The sequence below is a fragment of the Nothobranchius furzeri genome, chromosome 13, assembly GCF_043380555.1.
Source record: "Nothobranchius furzeri strain GRZ-AD chromosome 13, NfurGRZ-RIMD1, whole genome shotgun sequence".
NCBI lineage: Eukaryota > Metazoa > Chordata > Actinopteri > Cyprinodontiformes > Nothobranchiidae > Nothobranchius > Nothobranchius furzeri.
In genome coordinates this window covers 22,118,906-22,132,506 of record NC_091753.1, presented here as the reverse complement: position 1 = coordinate 22,132,506, position 13,601 = coordinate 22,118,906, and the positions used below count along the sequence as shown (strand labels likewise).

The following is a 13,601-nucleotide window of genomic DNA, read 5'->3' as shown; positions in this document are numbered from 1 at the left end:
GATTATAAATACATGCAGGCGGTCATCACAGGTTGTGCAGAATGCCGACGTCTGGGGCAACTGAGTTGTTTATGAAGTTCTGCTTGTGCTGCAGGGGCTGCGGGATCAGCTGGCTGCTCGGTAGACTGATCGTCTGTCAGACTGCCAGAGAACCCACCAGCAGGGTCAGCAGTCAGACAGCAGAGAGCTGCAGTATAGATAGCTCGGTGTAGTGTGTATGTGTGTGTCTGTCTGTCTGTGCATGCATGCATGTGTGTGTGTGTGTGTGTCTAGCTGCTTAATCTGCAATGCCCAAATCCAGGGAATCACACTCATTTTTGACCGATTTAGACACGTCATTCTATTAAATTTGACATCTAACTCAAAGTTTTTCAAATATCTTCAAAACTGTGATTATTAACTATGTTCATGGATGTGACGAAGGTCACAAACAAAACAAACTCTGTGCTTTCAGAGAGACTTCACTTCATGTATTTTTCCTTTGCAAAATTCGTAACAAGGACAAATAAACAAGAGACATTTTATTGGAAAGAGTTGTCTGTCTTTCATAAACGTGTATGAGTCAGATCTGTTAGAAACCAGAGTAGCTCAGCTGACAAGACGCTGTGACTGTGGCATGATAAGTAACTGGGTCTACAACCTTTTGACCTGGTTAGCACCACCGGATAGCCTACAGGGGAAAGCTCAGTGTGGAAACAGAGATAACAACAAAGCAGAGCTGGAAGAAGACAAATCCATTGGATTGTCACATTTTAAGTTGATTTCTTTTTGAGTTTTCTTCAATATTTATAAAAAAATCTCCACATAATGAAGATTGGTTTCCAGAAACTAAAATTAATCTGAATTCAGTAAATCGATCCAGTAGATCTTCTTATCATCTCATTTTTAGGGATTTCTTTTGCTGTGATCTAATGAACCTGATTAGCCTCTTAGTTCTGCCTCAGGTGCGGATTCTCCCCTGCTGCCTCTCTAGATGCTGTGAGGATCAGTCAGGTGCTGCAGCTGTTCCTCGCAGATGAAGACAACCATTTTGTTTGAGGGAGCTCGTGGTCACTCTGCTGACAGGAAAGAGGAACTTGGCTGACCTCTGCTGGGCTCTGACGGGCGGTGTTGTGGATGCTGACTTGTTAACGAGGTGAAGAGGAATGTACGCAAGTACTGCTTTAGTTTAATTAACCATATCATCAATCATCGCCCCAGAGAAGATTACAGTCATGCTGCTTTACTCCAACTCAGGTCATCTAGCAGCTGCAACCATGAAGTAGTTAATGAGTAAAAGTTGCAACAGTCTCCAATATTCTCAAACTGATAAACCTTCTCAGTTTGCAAAATCATTTGAGTTTCAAAATTCAGATTCATAAATAGAAATTAAAAGTCAACTGTCTTGGCAAAAGAAAGGCAACAGAATAATAAAAAACATGATTTTTAATCAAGGTTTTGACGGTGGAAGCCCAAATTCATCCACACGCCATCATAAGAAAAAAAAAGTAGAATCTGATCCAAAAGACGTGTCTGAGAAATGAGCAGAATGATAGAGGGAGGGAGGGAAGCAGATGGCTGGAAAGGTAGCCTGCTAAATTATTCATCCTGGCTAGAGTCTGGAGATAGATGGATGCGAGCTGGCATGGACACTTTTATTAGGATTCCGAGAGCGGCGGGGAGAACGCTTCTAAACTCTGTAATTGCCTTTTGAGACAGAGGAAAGCGATTGCATTGCTGCGGTTGTTTGCTGGAGGGATTCAGTATTCCACCATAGATGTGTAGAACAAGAAAGGGTTTTTTACTGGATGCACTATTTGTCTGTAATTTGCTGCTGGGGCAGAAGCTCGGGAGGGTTGTCCAGCACTCGGAGGGTTGCAGGATTGATCCCAGCTCCCCGCAGGGATTTCTGTTGTTGTGTTCTTGGGCAAGGCACATCATCCTCCTCGCCTGCTGGTGGTGCTCAGAGGGACCGGTGGTGCCAGCGAATGGCAGCCTCGCCTCTGTCAGTGCACCCCAGGGCAGCTGTAGCTACATTGTAGCTCATCACCACCATTGTGTGAATGGATGAATCATTCACTACAGCGTAAAGCACTTTGGAGTCCTCTGACTCAGAGAGGTGCTACACAAGTGCGGCTCATTTGTCATAAATCATCCATTTTAACGTGTCTGATGTGGGTTCTGTCCATGTTTACGTTTGGCTGTTTTATCTTCGGTGTTTATTTCCTGTGTTTGTGTGTGAAAAGCAAAACCGTCGTGCTCGTGATAGTGTTCCACGCAGGCCCGTCATAGAGCTGCATGTAGGCCGAGAAAACCCTTCATGCTATGGTTTACTGGGCCAGTGGGTGGCTGTAATCTGCTGTAATGTCCCACATGGTGACAGGCTTACCATTCATTTCTTTATGTGTTCAAATTATTTGCATTAAAAACATTTTTTTGACTCCTCAAAAGGCAACCCTTGCTTCACCACTCAGTCAAACTGTTGAGATGCCAGATAGACCTGGGCAGCATTGTGCATCTAACATGACATCTAGATGCCACACACATACACACACACTTGGACGCAGATGCACACACACTCCTGAGCGGAGTGCTCCGGGGAAATAGAGCAGAGAGGAAGCTACGTGCCTTTGCCAAGCAAGGGCTGTCTGGTGTCATGGCAACCAGTGCAGATTACCCCACCCTCCATCAGTCAGTGAGAGGAGAGACGAAAGAAGAGGAGACGCACATGCACCAAAGCAGATGCACAAATGCACAGGGGCATCCACGGTAGGGTTTTACGTGGCCAGGGACTCCAGATATTCAGTATGAATGAGAGTCAGTAACCTCAGGATGGACTCAACATTCTCATGAAAAAAATGGACTTACAGCCAGCATGTAGGGAAGCAGAGAAGAGGCAGGGATGGGTGTGGAGGAGACAGAGAGGGGGGTGTCTTCTGTGAGATTATCCAGCTGCAGCTTTACTTTAGGGTGGAGAACATTTCTAACGTGTATATCACATGTGCGTGCGTGTGTGGGCATACCAGTGTGTGTGTGCAGCCTGGAAGCTTACGAGGGATGCTGGGCTGGATGCAGAGCAGAGGCATTGATGTGTGGCCAAGCTGACAGCTATATAGGGAAGGAAGAGGAGAACCTGTTCACATCGAGCCCGTTTGGGTCATCTCTTTTAGGTGAGATGGGTGTGGAAGGAATAAATAGCACTGGCGTGAATGGCGGAGAGCAGGAGGGGTGAGGTTGTTTGAGGACATTGCCTCCTAAATTGACTGCGGCACCGCCATAGTCCACAGTTACATCACAGATGAGCTCACACTCAGGATGAACCTCCACCTCTCCCTCCTCCTTTTTATCTCTGCCAAGCTTTAAATGCTTCAGAGGATCTTTATGACTGTTTGGCAATTAAGTGGAGCAGACTGAGCTTGTGCAGTGGGCTGTATTGTAGTTAAAGATGAAACCCTGGGATGTGAATGAATCTGTCAACTGTTCTTTCTGTCGCTGCAGCTTTAATTGCTTTTTAAGGCTCCACTCCTCTGCAAACAGCTCCAGAGTTGACTGAAAGGCGGTGTCCTCTACGGGTCTGTCATCCAGAATCCGATAGCACCATCTTTTAAAGTTGGACGTGAGAAACACTTTGTTGGGTTTCATTCGGTCCGCGACTCTGAATGTGGCTGTTGGGACAACATTTCTAACAGGGTTGACTGATGAAATTCTCAGCTCCAGCAGCTTCTGGCACACTCACCATGGAGCAGGCCAGCAGATGCTCCTTCTGAAGCTGTGAAACTGTGAAGGATCAACATGGTGTTACGGGTCCTGATGAAGGGACCTTGTCTTCACGTGTGAAACTTCTTCCTTGCTTTATCCACGTTCACAGAGAATCAGGAATTTGTTGGTGTTAGTCGATTTCATTCTGAGTTGTGCATAGTTCTGCGCATCACCAACAGGAAGCTGTGTTTTCTAAAAACCTCATAAACATCTGAAAACCAAGCATTCTCTCCTTCCACACCACAGCTCTGATAGAGAAAGGTTGAGCAATCTGACCAGTCTGTTAAAAGCCTAAATGAATGTTTTTTTTAAGTAGCGTGGTTGAGGTCAGCAAACGCCTGAGATCATTATAGCTGTAACTGTTTAGTTTGAATGAATCTCCGATGAAGGCATCACTGGATGAATGTCAGCCTGATTAACAATTGGAAAAAGACTATTTCAAGATGACTTCAACAGCGAGGAAACCTTAAAAACATAAACATGGTTTTGTTTTGCAGAACATGAGCTGAACTTTGGAGAGGTGGAAGTCATCTTTGTCACACGCTCTGAGGGAAATGTATCGAGTCACATCTTTTCATAAAGCCTCTCCTGTCACTCGCATAGCAGGGTATCTCCTGAACCTCTGGACTTATTCACGACACACTACACCAACCTTTAGAACACAACCCTTTCACCAGTGATGCAACCACTTCTCTACATAAGACGATCTTAGGTCAAAGCTCTGGAGTAAGGGCAGCAGGTGATACAAACTCCAGTGAATGCTAGGATTTTAATTAAAAAATCTCATGAACAGGATTTAGTTTTTTCCTAGATACAATTTTTACTGTGAAATACCAGAACTGTCAATAAACCTGCTCTGACCCTAAAGTCCATCATGTCTGCCTATCTGTTTGCCTGGGTCTGATTACCCATACCATAGTTCGATTACCCGCTACCCATAGTTGTGTAAAACCAACAAGCAATGTGCTGCTGCAGAACTCTAATGTCACTAACAATGAAAAGCCTGATCCGAATGTTCAGCATCTTGGATGCTGATGTCATTTACAGATTGAATCAAATAAAATGCTGCATCTGTAAAATTATTATAAGATGATCTGTAAGTAAAACCTTAGCAAAAAAAAAAAAAAAACTGGATCAGTTGTTTTTATTGGTGATGAAAAAATTCCATCCTTATGTTTTTGTCTGCATATCCAGGGTCAGATTGCAGGGACAGCAAATCAACCAGACTTCCCTCTCCCCAGCCACTTGGGCCAGGTCTTCCGGGGGAATCCCAATGCATTCTCTGGCCAGCAGAGAGACATGGTCCCTCCAGCGTGTCCTCTTCCTATAGGCCTCCTCCCAGTTAGACGTGCCCAGAAAGCCTCACCAGGGGGGTGTCCAGGAGGAATCCTAACTAGTTGCCCAAGCCACCTCAACTGGCTCCTCTCGATGTGGAGGAGCAGCTGATCTACTCCAAGCCCCTCCTTCCCAGCAAACATGCCTGTTTGGGCCCCCATGTGGGATCTTGCTGGACAAAAATGTGGCCCACAAAGGGTTGCCCACAGTGGGACCCAGAGCCGTCATGAATTATAGAGCACATGTGGGCACTATTATTTGGGGCCATGAAGGGGTCCAACAGTGCTTGGCCCACATGTGTTGGCTGTCCCCTGTGGACCCACTGTTGTCCCTCTCCGTGGGGACCGCATTTCATGACGGTACCTTGGCCCTCACACATGTTTCCTGCTATGGCCCCACTGCACACCACTGCTGTGGGGCCTTCATGTACCCTGCATGTCACAGCCATAGGGCCGTTCCACTTTGAACTACAAAGACACCCAGCAAACATGCCTTTTTGGGTCCATCATGGGCTTTGGTGGGCTGCGTCTGGGCAGGGAAAACCCACACTTACCCCAGAGTTAACACACAATGATCTTGTGTTTATATGAGGCAAATACATTTTTTTCCTTGGGCCCTTTTGGGATTTAGTTAAAGGCAACCCACAGATACATCTGCCCAAATCCATCCCATGCTGAGCCATTGTGGGAGGCCCTGTGCCAGCCCAATGGATGTTTGCAATTATTTGTTAACTGTTTTTACTTCAGTGGGCACCCCCACAGAAGTATCCACCCAAAAACTACACACAGTGGCCCCATGGATGCGAGCCAACATAGGGAATCCAGCAGTCTGTCAATGTCTCATGCGGATTTCTGTAAGCACCCCATAGTGTTTTGTGCCCAAAAACTACCCACTGCGGCCCCGTGTCAACCCAAATAGGGAATTCAACTGACCGCCCAGTTAAATCCATCAGGGTGATTTTTGTGGGCACCCTACAGATGTAGGTTCCAAAAAAACTACCCACAGTGGCCCTGTTTGTGTCAGCCTACATGAAGAATCCAGCACCCTGTCCAGTTTAACTCTAAATATCACTCACACTGGATAGCTGTTTTCAGCCACTTATCCAAGGTCAGGTCACGGGGGCAGCAGCCTAAGCAGAGAGGCCTAGACTTCCCTCTCCCCAGCTACTTAGGCCAGCTCCTTCGTTGGAATCCCAATGTGTTCCTTGACCAGCTGAGAGACATAGTCCCTCCAGCATGTCCTGGGTCTTCACTTGGGCCTCCTCCCAGTTGGACGTGTCCAGAAAATCTTACCATGGAGGCATCCTGACCAGAAACCTGAGCCACCTCAACTGGCTCCTCTTGATGCCACAGAAATCACTCTGAGAAATTAATCTGGGAAGACTGCTGGATTCCTCGTATGGGCTGACACAAAAGGGCCACTGTGGGTAGTTTTGAGTAGATCCCACTGTGGGTGCCCACAGAAATCCCACCAAGGGTTTGAATTGGGCAGACCCCTGGATTTCCCACATGGGTTGACAATCACAGGGCCACTGTGGGTTGTTGTTTTGGCAGATCCCACTGTGGGGTGCCCACATAAATTACACTGAGGGATTGAATTGGGCAGAAACCTGGACCCCCGACATGGGCTGGCACTCATGGGGCCACTGTGGGTGGTTTTTGGGCAGATCTCACTGTGGGGTGCCCACAGAAAAAAAGAATATCAAAGTCAATGCACAAGGGCAAACCTCCATTAGGCTGGTCCAGGGCACCCCACAAATGCTCAGCATGGGATGGATTTGGGCAGATTCATCTGTGGGTTGCCTGTAGGGCCCATGTGGGAACACACATATGAGCCCTTTTCATAAGATCCTTTTGGATGAACTCTAGGGTAAGTGTGGGTTTGCCCTGCCCACACTAGCCCAGACACAGCCCACAAAAGACTGTGGTGGGCTCAAACGGGCATATTTGTTGGGTGTATGATCAAGCTAGGTGAGAACCCTATCTCTAAGCCCAGCTACCCTGTGGAAAAAAACACATTTCAGCTGCTTATGTTTGCGATCTTGTTTTTTTGGTCATTACCCAAAGCTTGTGACCGTAGGTAAGGAACATAGATCGACCGGTAAATCGAGAGCATCACCTTCAAGCTCAGCTCTCTCTTTACAACGAAAGACCGGTACAATGCTCGATTTACTGCAGACGCAACACCAATCCACTTACCGATCCAATCTTTCTCTCACTCATGATCAAGACCCCGAGATGCTTAAACTCGTCGACGTGGGGCAGGACCTTGTCCCTGACCTAGAGAAGGGATTCTACCTTTTACTGACTCAAGACCATGGTCTCGGATTTAAAGGAGCTCATCCTTATCCCAGCTGCTTCACCCTGGGCTACGAATCACTCCAGCAAAGCCCACTAATGAAGCTGATGAGAAAGTCCTAAAAACCAAAAGAGACAATGTGTAGTTTTTACCACTAATTCCTGGAAATGTCCATCAAAATTATGTTGAAAATGAATTAAACGATGCCCAGTTGTAGAAAATGAATTGGTGGCTTTGTAACATAACTATGAAAATTGGGACTAAAATGCATGGGAGCAAGTCTGATTCTCAGACACAGTGGTTCCTTCTACAGGAGCCTGTGAAGACAAAACACATTTACTGATTTGTAACAAACAGTTACAAAATATTCCCCATTCATAAACATTGCTGTTTTACACATTTACCTCTTCACTCGTTTCCAGTGACGAAAGGGAGTCCCAGGGATTTTTGACGCTAATGGCCATCCGTTGGTAACGTCTTACTCGAACACAAAAATACTGCTTGCTTGCAATGATTTAGGTATGTACTGCCCCCTACTGCCAGGAAAAAAACTCATTATCACTTAAAGTTTTAGCACAATCTTAGTTTAGTAACTATATTGTTTCTGCAAACATCTCTGAATAGAAGATTCACCTTAGGCTTCCTGCGGAGTTGGGGTGTTGGTTAGGATCTTTACGCGGTTGAAGGCTACAGGACCCTCTCTTTGTGTCATGCTCTGATGCTAACATCTGGAGCCACTGCATTTTATTTCAGGTTTATAAGTAAAAAAGATTCTCTTCTTGAAATCACCCTGCATGCTTTTATTGGGTAAAATCGTGTTAAACCGTTGTTTGGATGAAGCAAAGTTTTAAAACTTCACTTTTTTTCTATGATGCACCACTTGAGGATAACTAATTGTTAATGATTCAGTTTGGACATACATGACCAGGGAGAAACGTCAAATCCTGATCTATTTGCAATCTTTTTGTCTTCAGGAGCAGCACCACCTGCTCAGCTGACATGACAGCAACCTGTAAGTATTCCTGTCTTTTGTTACTTTTATTACTGTTGGTCACTGGATGAGCGGGGTGTAAAGGTTTTTTTTTCCCTAAGACCTCCATTACTGTGGTGTGATGACAAACCACACATTTGGATAGCTAGATAAAACAGATGGCTCCAGTTTATTTAATCCCCAACATGCACACTCTGGACTAAAACTACAGAAAGCAGAAATGAACTTTACACAGACGCTTTTCTGGAAGACATAGCATGTAAAGTTTGAAAAAGATAATTTCACTGTTACATTTTCTACTTAAGCCAAAGAAAACTGAAATAATTGTTGATGCACCAAATGCATCTTAATAAATGATGATTCAAACTTCACCAGGCCCAGCTTGTGGTTTCCGGAATGATCTTTTTCATATGTCCCACAGTGTTAAAGTAAACCAGGCGTTTTATTTACTCTTTTGCTTTGGTACTGTGCAGGCAGCATGCTCAACTCTTACAGATTGAGGCTTTCTGCTTTTCGTGCAGATTTACCACACAGCTGTGAGCAGAATCAGGTGATAAAGTCCTCCATCCGCAAACCTCAGGCTGGCTAATGCACATCCATTTAGCATTCCTACAGGAGGAAGCTTTGTGTTTGTACAAACATGTTTTCTATAGTTACTTCAGAGTAGATTGCTTCTGGGTAATAATTTGAGATTATTACCTTTTGAGAAATGTTTTGTAAGGTGGTAATTATCAGCTTCTATAGGTGATGGCAGTGTGACACTATTTTTGTCTGAGGAGCTTTTTTATTGTGTATTTTGTAAAGTCCTGCTAACATAATTGACAGCACAATTTTCCAGCATTTGCACCCATGGGGTGCACCAATTGGGCAACACCCTGCTCAAAAGAAAGAAAAAAATGCTGTTTCCCATCTCACTCCTCATTTAATAACTGCAAACTGTCTCGGTAATTTGCTCCAAGTTAGTTTTGATCACATCTCAAAGGCAGGGGTTTTGTTGTCTCTATTGGTGATCACAAATAAAAGCAGATCACCATGGCATGTGGGGTCCCCCAAGGCTCAATTCTTGGACCACTGCTTTTCAATCTCTACATGCTCCCCCTGGGCCAGGTCATACACAATAACAACATTACATATCATAGTTATGCAGATGACACCCGGATCTACCTAGCTCTGTCACCTAGTGATGTGGTCCCGTAGACTCACTCTGTCAGTGTCCAGAGCAAGTTAATGAATGGATGCAGTCACACTTCTTCCAGGTAAACAAAGTCTGAAGTTACTGTCTTTGGAAATAAAAATGATCTCTACTCTGGTTACCAGTAAACTACAGAATTGATTTCAAAGTGCTTCTACTAGTTTAGAAAACACTCAAGGGCATGTGGCCAGAATACGTATTGGATTACTTCCCGCTTGGATTATGCCAACTCTACCCTCTTTGGTGTTCCAGCTTCAGCTCTAAATTGACTCCAGATGGTTCAGAACGCTGCAGCCAGGTTCTTGACATACACTTACAGGCGTTCTCACATCACTCCCGTTCTGGTACTTCTGCACTGGTTACCTGTATACTTACATGTCAAGTTCAAGCTTCTGACCTTTGTCTTTAAGATTTTGAACGGCTCTGCCCCAAGATATCTTTCTGACTTGATCAGTCCTTATGTGCCAAACTGGGCTCTGAGGTCAGCTGATCGTCTGCTGCTCTGCGTACCACCAATGAGATATAAATTGCGGGGTACGCGGGCTTTTATGCATGCTGCCCCACTCTATGGAATGCACTCCCACTCTCAATCAGGCAGACTCCCTCCCTCTTTCATTTTAAATCAGTTTTAAAGACCTATTTTGTATGATATGGCCTTCTCCCATTGTTGATGTTGTCTTCTGTGACATGTCCATTTCCACACTTAACATAGAATCAAACACTGTTTCAGTGTAAAATCCCTGGTAATTTTCAAAATAAAAGTACTGCAGTGATGCAATTTCATGTGGCGCTTACAAGTGACCCGACAGCTTTGTTACTCACAGCATTGTTCCAGAAGTGCAGCGGTGTGTTTTGCATGGCTTTAATCCTGGCAGTAGAGAGGAACAACATCATATATGACATTAAACCGCGATGTGATTTCCGTCTTTGTGGTTTAATGGCAGACTGTATTAAAATAAAACGTGACCTGAAGTCTCGAGGGAACTTGTGATCTCGTGAGTCCAGCGAAGAGCACAGCAAGGAAGCCGTGCCACTGCCAAGACTCTCCTGGTGTGAAAGGGCCACTTTGAAATTCGCGAGTAAACCATTCTGCTGCCGTTTCACGCCAATGATGCTTTCAGTGTGAAACCAGGGTTAGGAAATATTCAGCTGTACTTTTGGCTTCTATGCTGCACACAGATGGAACCAGCTTCCTCCATCCATCCATCCATTGTCTGAACCCGCTTGTCCAGCAGTCAACAGGCAAACTGGCACCCTGGAGAGATTGCACTCCAGTAACTTTTAGATCAAAATTGAAACCCTTCATGTTTTCATCAGCCTTTGAATGAATGTTCTTATGCTGTATGTAACATTTTGTCAGTGGTCACAACTAATAAGTTGTCAATACAAAATGAAAGGTAGTTAACAAAATATAATGTTCCATAACAATCTGAATCATTCATATTATCGAACCTTTAATATGCGATTGACTCTGGAGGTAGATACTTTGGGTAGCCAGGGAACCAACACTTGTCAATAATTTGACACAAAAGCAAAAATATAGTTTATAAAAATCTATTTGTTACTATATTACTATGACTAATGATCATACAGAAGAACTGAAAGTAAATTATTATTTAAGATAATATCAACTGAGACAATAACCAAACTTTAATGAAACATGATCTTGGATGGTATCAAGAGTCTAATTAGGTGTTTTAGGAAAGATGTGATGTCTGGGATTACAAGAATAATCTGGCTGAATGGCTGACGAAAGCTACAAGCTAGGCGTTTGGACGTTTACAATAATGAGATGAATAGAAGCCGCCACAACCTAGCCTGTCTCATGTGAGGTTTCTGAGTTAGCCGTGTAGGAGAAAGATGAAAGAAAAAGTATAAACATTTCAGTGTTTTTTGACTTTATGCCACACTTCTTCAAGAAGACCTGTTTGAAGTGCATTTCCACATATTTCCAGCTGAGGCTCCGAATGCCACCGAGGGCACATCCCATGCTAAACAAGGCCAAGCTGAAGATGGAACTCTCTCTCATTTATGAGAAGCCTAATGTCAAGGGCTGCTGAGGTGTTTCACCAGAGATCCTGCAGCTGAAGATCTTTCTCATGTATGAGATGGTTACTCCATTGTTTGCTTTTCCTTTTTCAAACTTAGTCAGCCTATTTTCTTATTGTTTATAAAAATGAAATAAGCTAATCATTTATATGCTTTAACCACAATTAGGATGGAACTGTAACAGGTCACAGCTGAATTTTATTTAAACATTTATATATTTTTAGATTCACTTAGACTTAATTCACCAGATATTACATTATTACAGTCAGATAATGTTTTAAGGTCATTTGTTGCTTTTTTCCTCATTTTACAAAGGTTTACCCATTTACAGGGTTATACAAGTAACCTTCAAGATGATTGTAGAAGTCATTAGCTTTGAGCGAAGATGGCTCCACATGTTGTTCTGACCAGCTTTTACTACATGGCACGATTAAAAACAAACATTAAAGAGACAATGAGCAGTTTTTACTATTAATCTCTGGAAATATCCATCAAAATGTTGTTGAAAATTAATTAAATGGTGCCCAGTTGTTGAAAAATATTGACAGATTTGTAACATATAATCATAAAAGTCGGGTCTAAAATACACGGGAGTTGGTCTAAGTCTCTGGGCGACGCCATATTAGATGCCATGTTTCTTTCTACGGGAGCCTGTGAGAACAAAACATGTACTGATTTGTTACAAGCGGTTACAAAACGTTCACCACTCATAAACGTAATTTACCTCTTCACTTGTTGCCAGTGATGAAAGGGAGTCATTTTGCTGGAGGTTTAATGATCTGACAACGTACTTGTTCCGTTGATAAGGTCTTGCTCGAACATGAAAATACTGCTTATTTGCAATCATTTAGGTATATACTGCCCTCTACTGCCAGGGAAAATACACACCGCCACTTTCTCCATCGTGTTCTCTCTTCTAATCTGACTTCTTCATGTTGACGGTTGATCCTAAATGAATCAGGATAAGAGTGAAAATAACTCAGACGTTTTCAACAGGACACTCACAACATTATTTACTGGATCTTCTAAGAAAACACAGCTAAGAAAATAAAAACAAACAAAAAATACAATCCACTTGTTTTTTTTTCTCAGGTTGTTCCCAAAATGACCCAATTTTAACTTTTTTCTAAAAATCTTTTTTTTTTTAAAGATTTAGAGTTTCATCTTTAGACTATATATTCAGTCACTCATTCATTGTTTTGTTTTCTGCATGACCCTAGTGTTCTGTTTTGGTATTTCTGCCACATCAGGGGATGTGTTGTGTACAGAAAAGCTGACTGAGTTGTTTGGATGAACTGAGTCATCTTCCAAAGTCTTTCTTGACATTTTGTCACAAACCAGATGCTAAAAGTCATCACACTGGAAATGCATTAGTTAGAGAAACTCAGTGTCACAACAAAATATGTTGAAGTGGTTTTGGTTTGCAGAGAAAAGCTGGACCAGCCTCCATTGACCCATGTCCTTAACGAGACCTTGCTTTTCTGTAGCATCCTAGTAAAGTGTTGGTAAGATCAGATACTCAACTCTGTGATACTCTGGTGCCCAGGTTGGCTAGATTAAGAATGTAAATAGAGGAGGGGAGAAGACGATGGTGAGCGACTCAGAGCAGCAGGTTGAGTCTGATTCCTGTCCTGCCTGATGTTTCCCACAGTCCTTTCACATTTACGTTCTCTTTTCTTCCTCATTTCATCCATAGTTTTATGTTTGCAATAAATTACCGGTATATCAGAAAAACTTGACCTTTATCCGATATTTTCTAACTTTTGCCAGAGGCAGAATATTTCTTACTTTGCAGAAAAGAGCATTCTTCACATAAACTAGCATGTTTAAATCTTTTTTCTCCTCCTAAAAGATGAAAGAAGCTGTAGCTGCATCTTAAAAAAGAGCTCTGCAGTTTTGTTGACACCCACTTTGGGTTTGTCTTAACCGTCTTGTATTTGTGTGCATGTCCCTGTGATGCAGCTGTTATGACTGATGGGGTCATGGCCCTATAAATAC

The 13,601-nt window shown here is 43.3% G+C and overlaps 1 long non-coding RNA gene across 1 annotated transcript in view; it reads left to right on the top strand.

The window, feature by feature from the left end:
• LOC139062473 (uncharacterized) overlaps positions 1–13,601 on the top strand; it is a 135,707-nt gene that overhangs the window by 52,687 nt on the left and 69,419 nt on the right. Inside the window, exon 2 of the long non-coding RNA XR_011516014.1 lies at positions 8,346–8,383. This is a non-coding gene — a long non-coding RNA (uncharacterized lncRNA). The remainder of the gene's footprint in view (positions 1–8,345; positions 8,384–13,601) is intronic.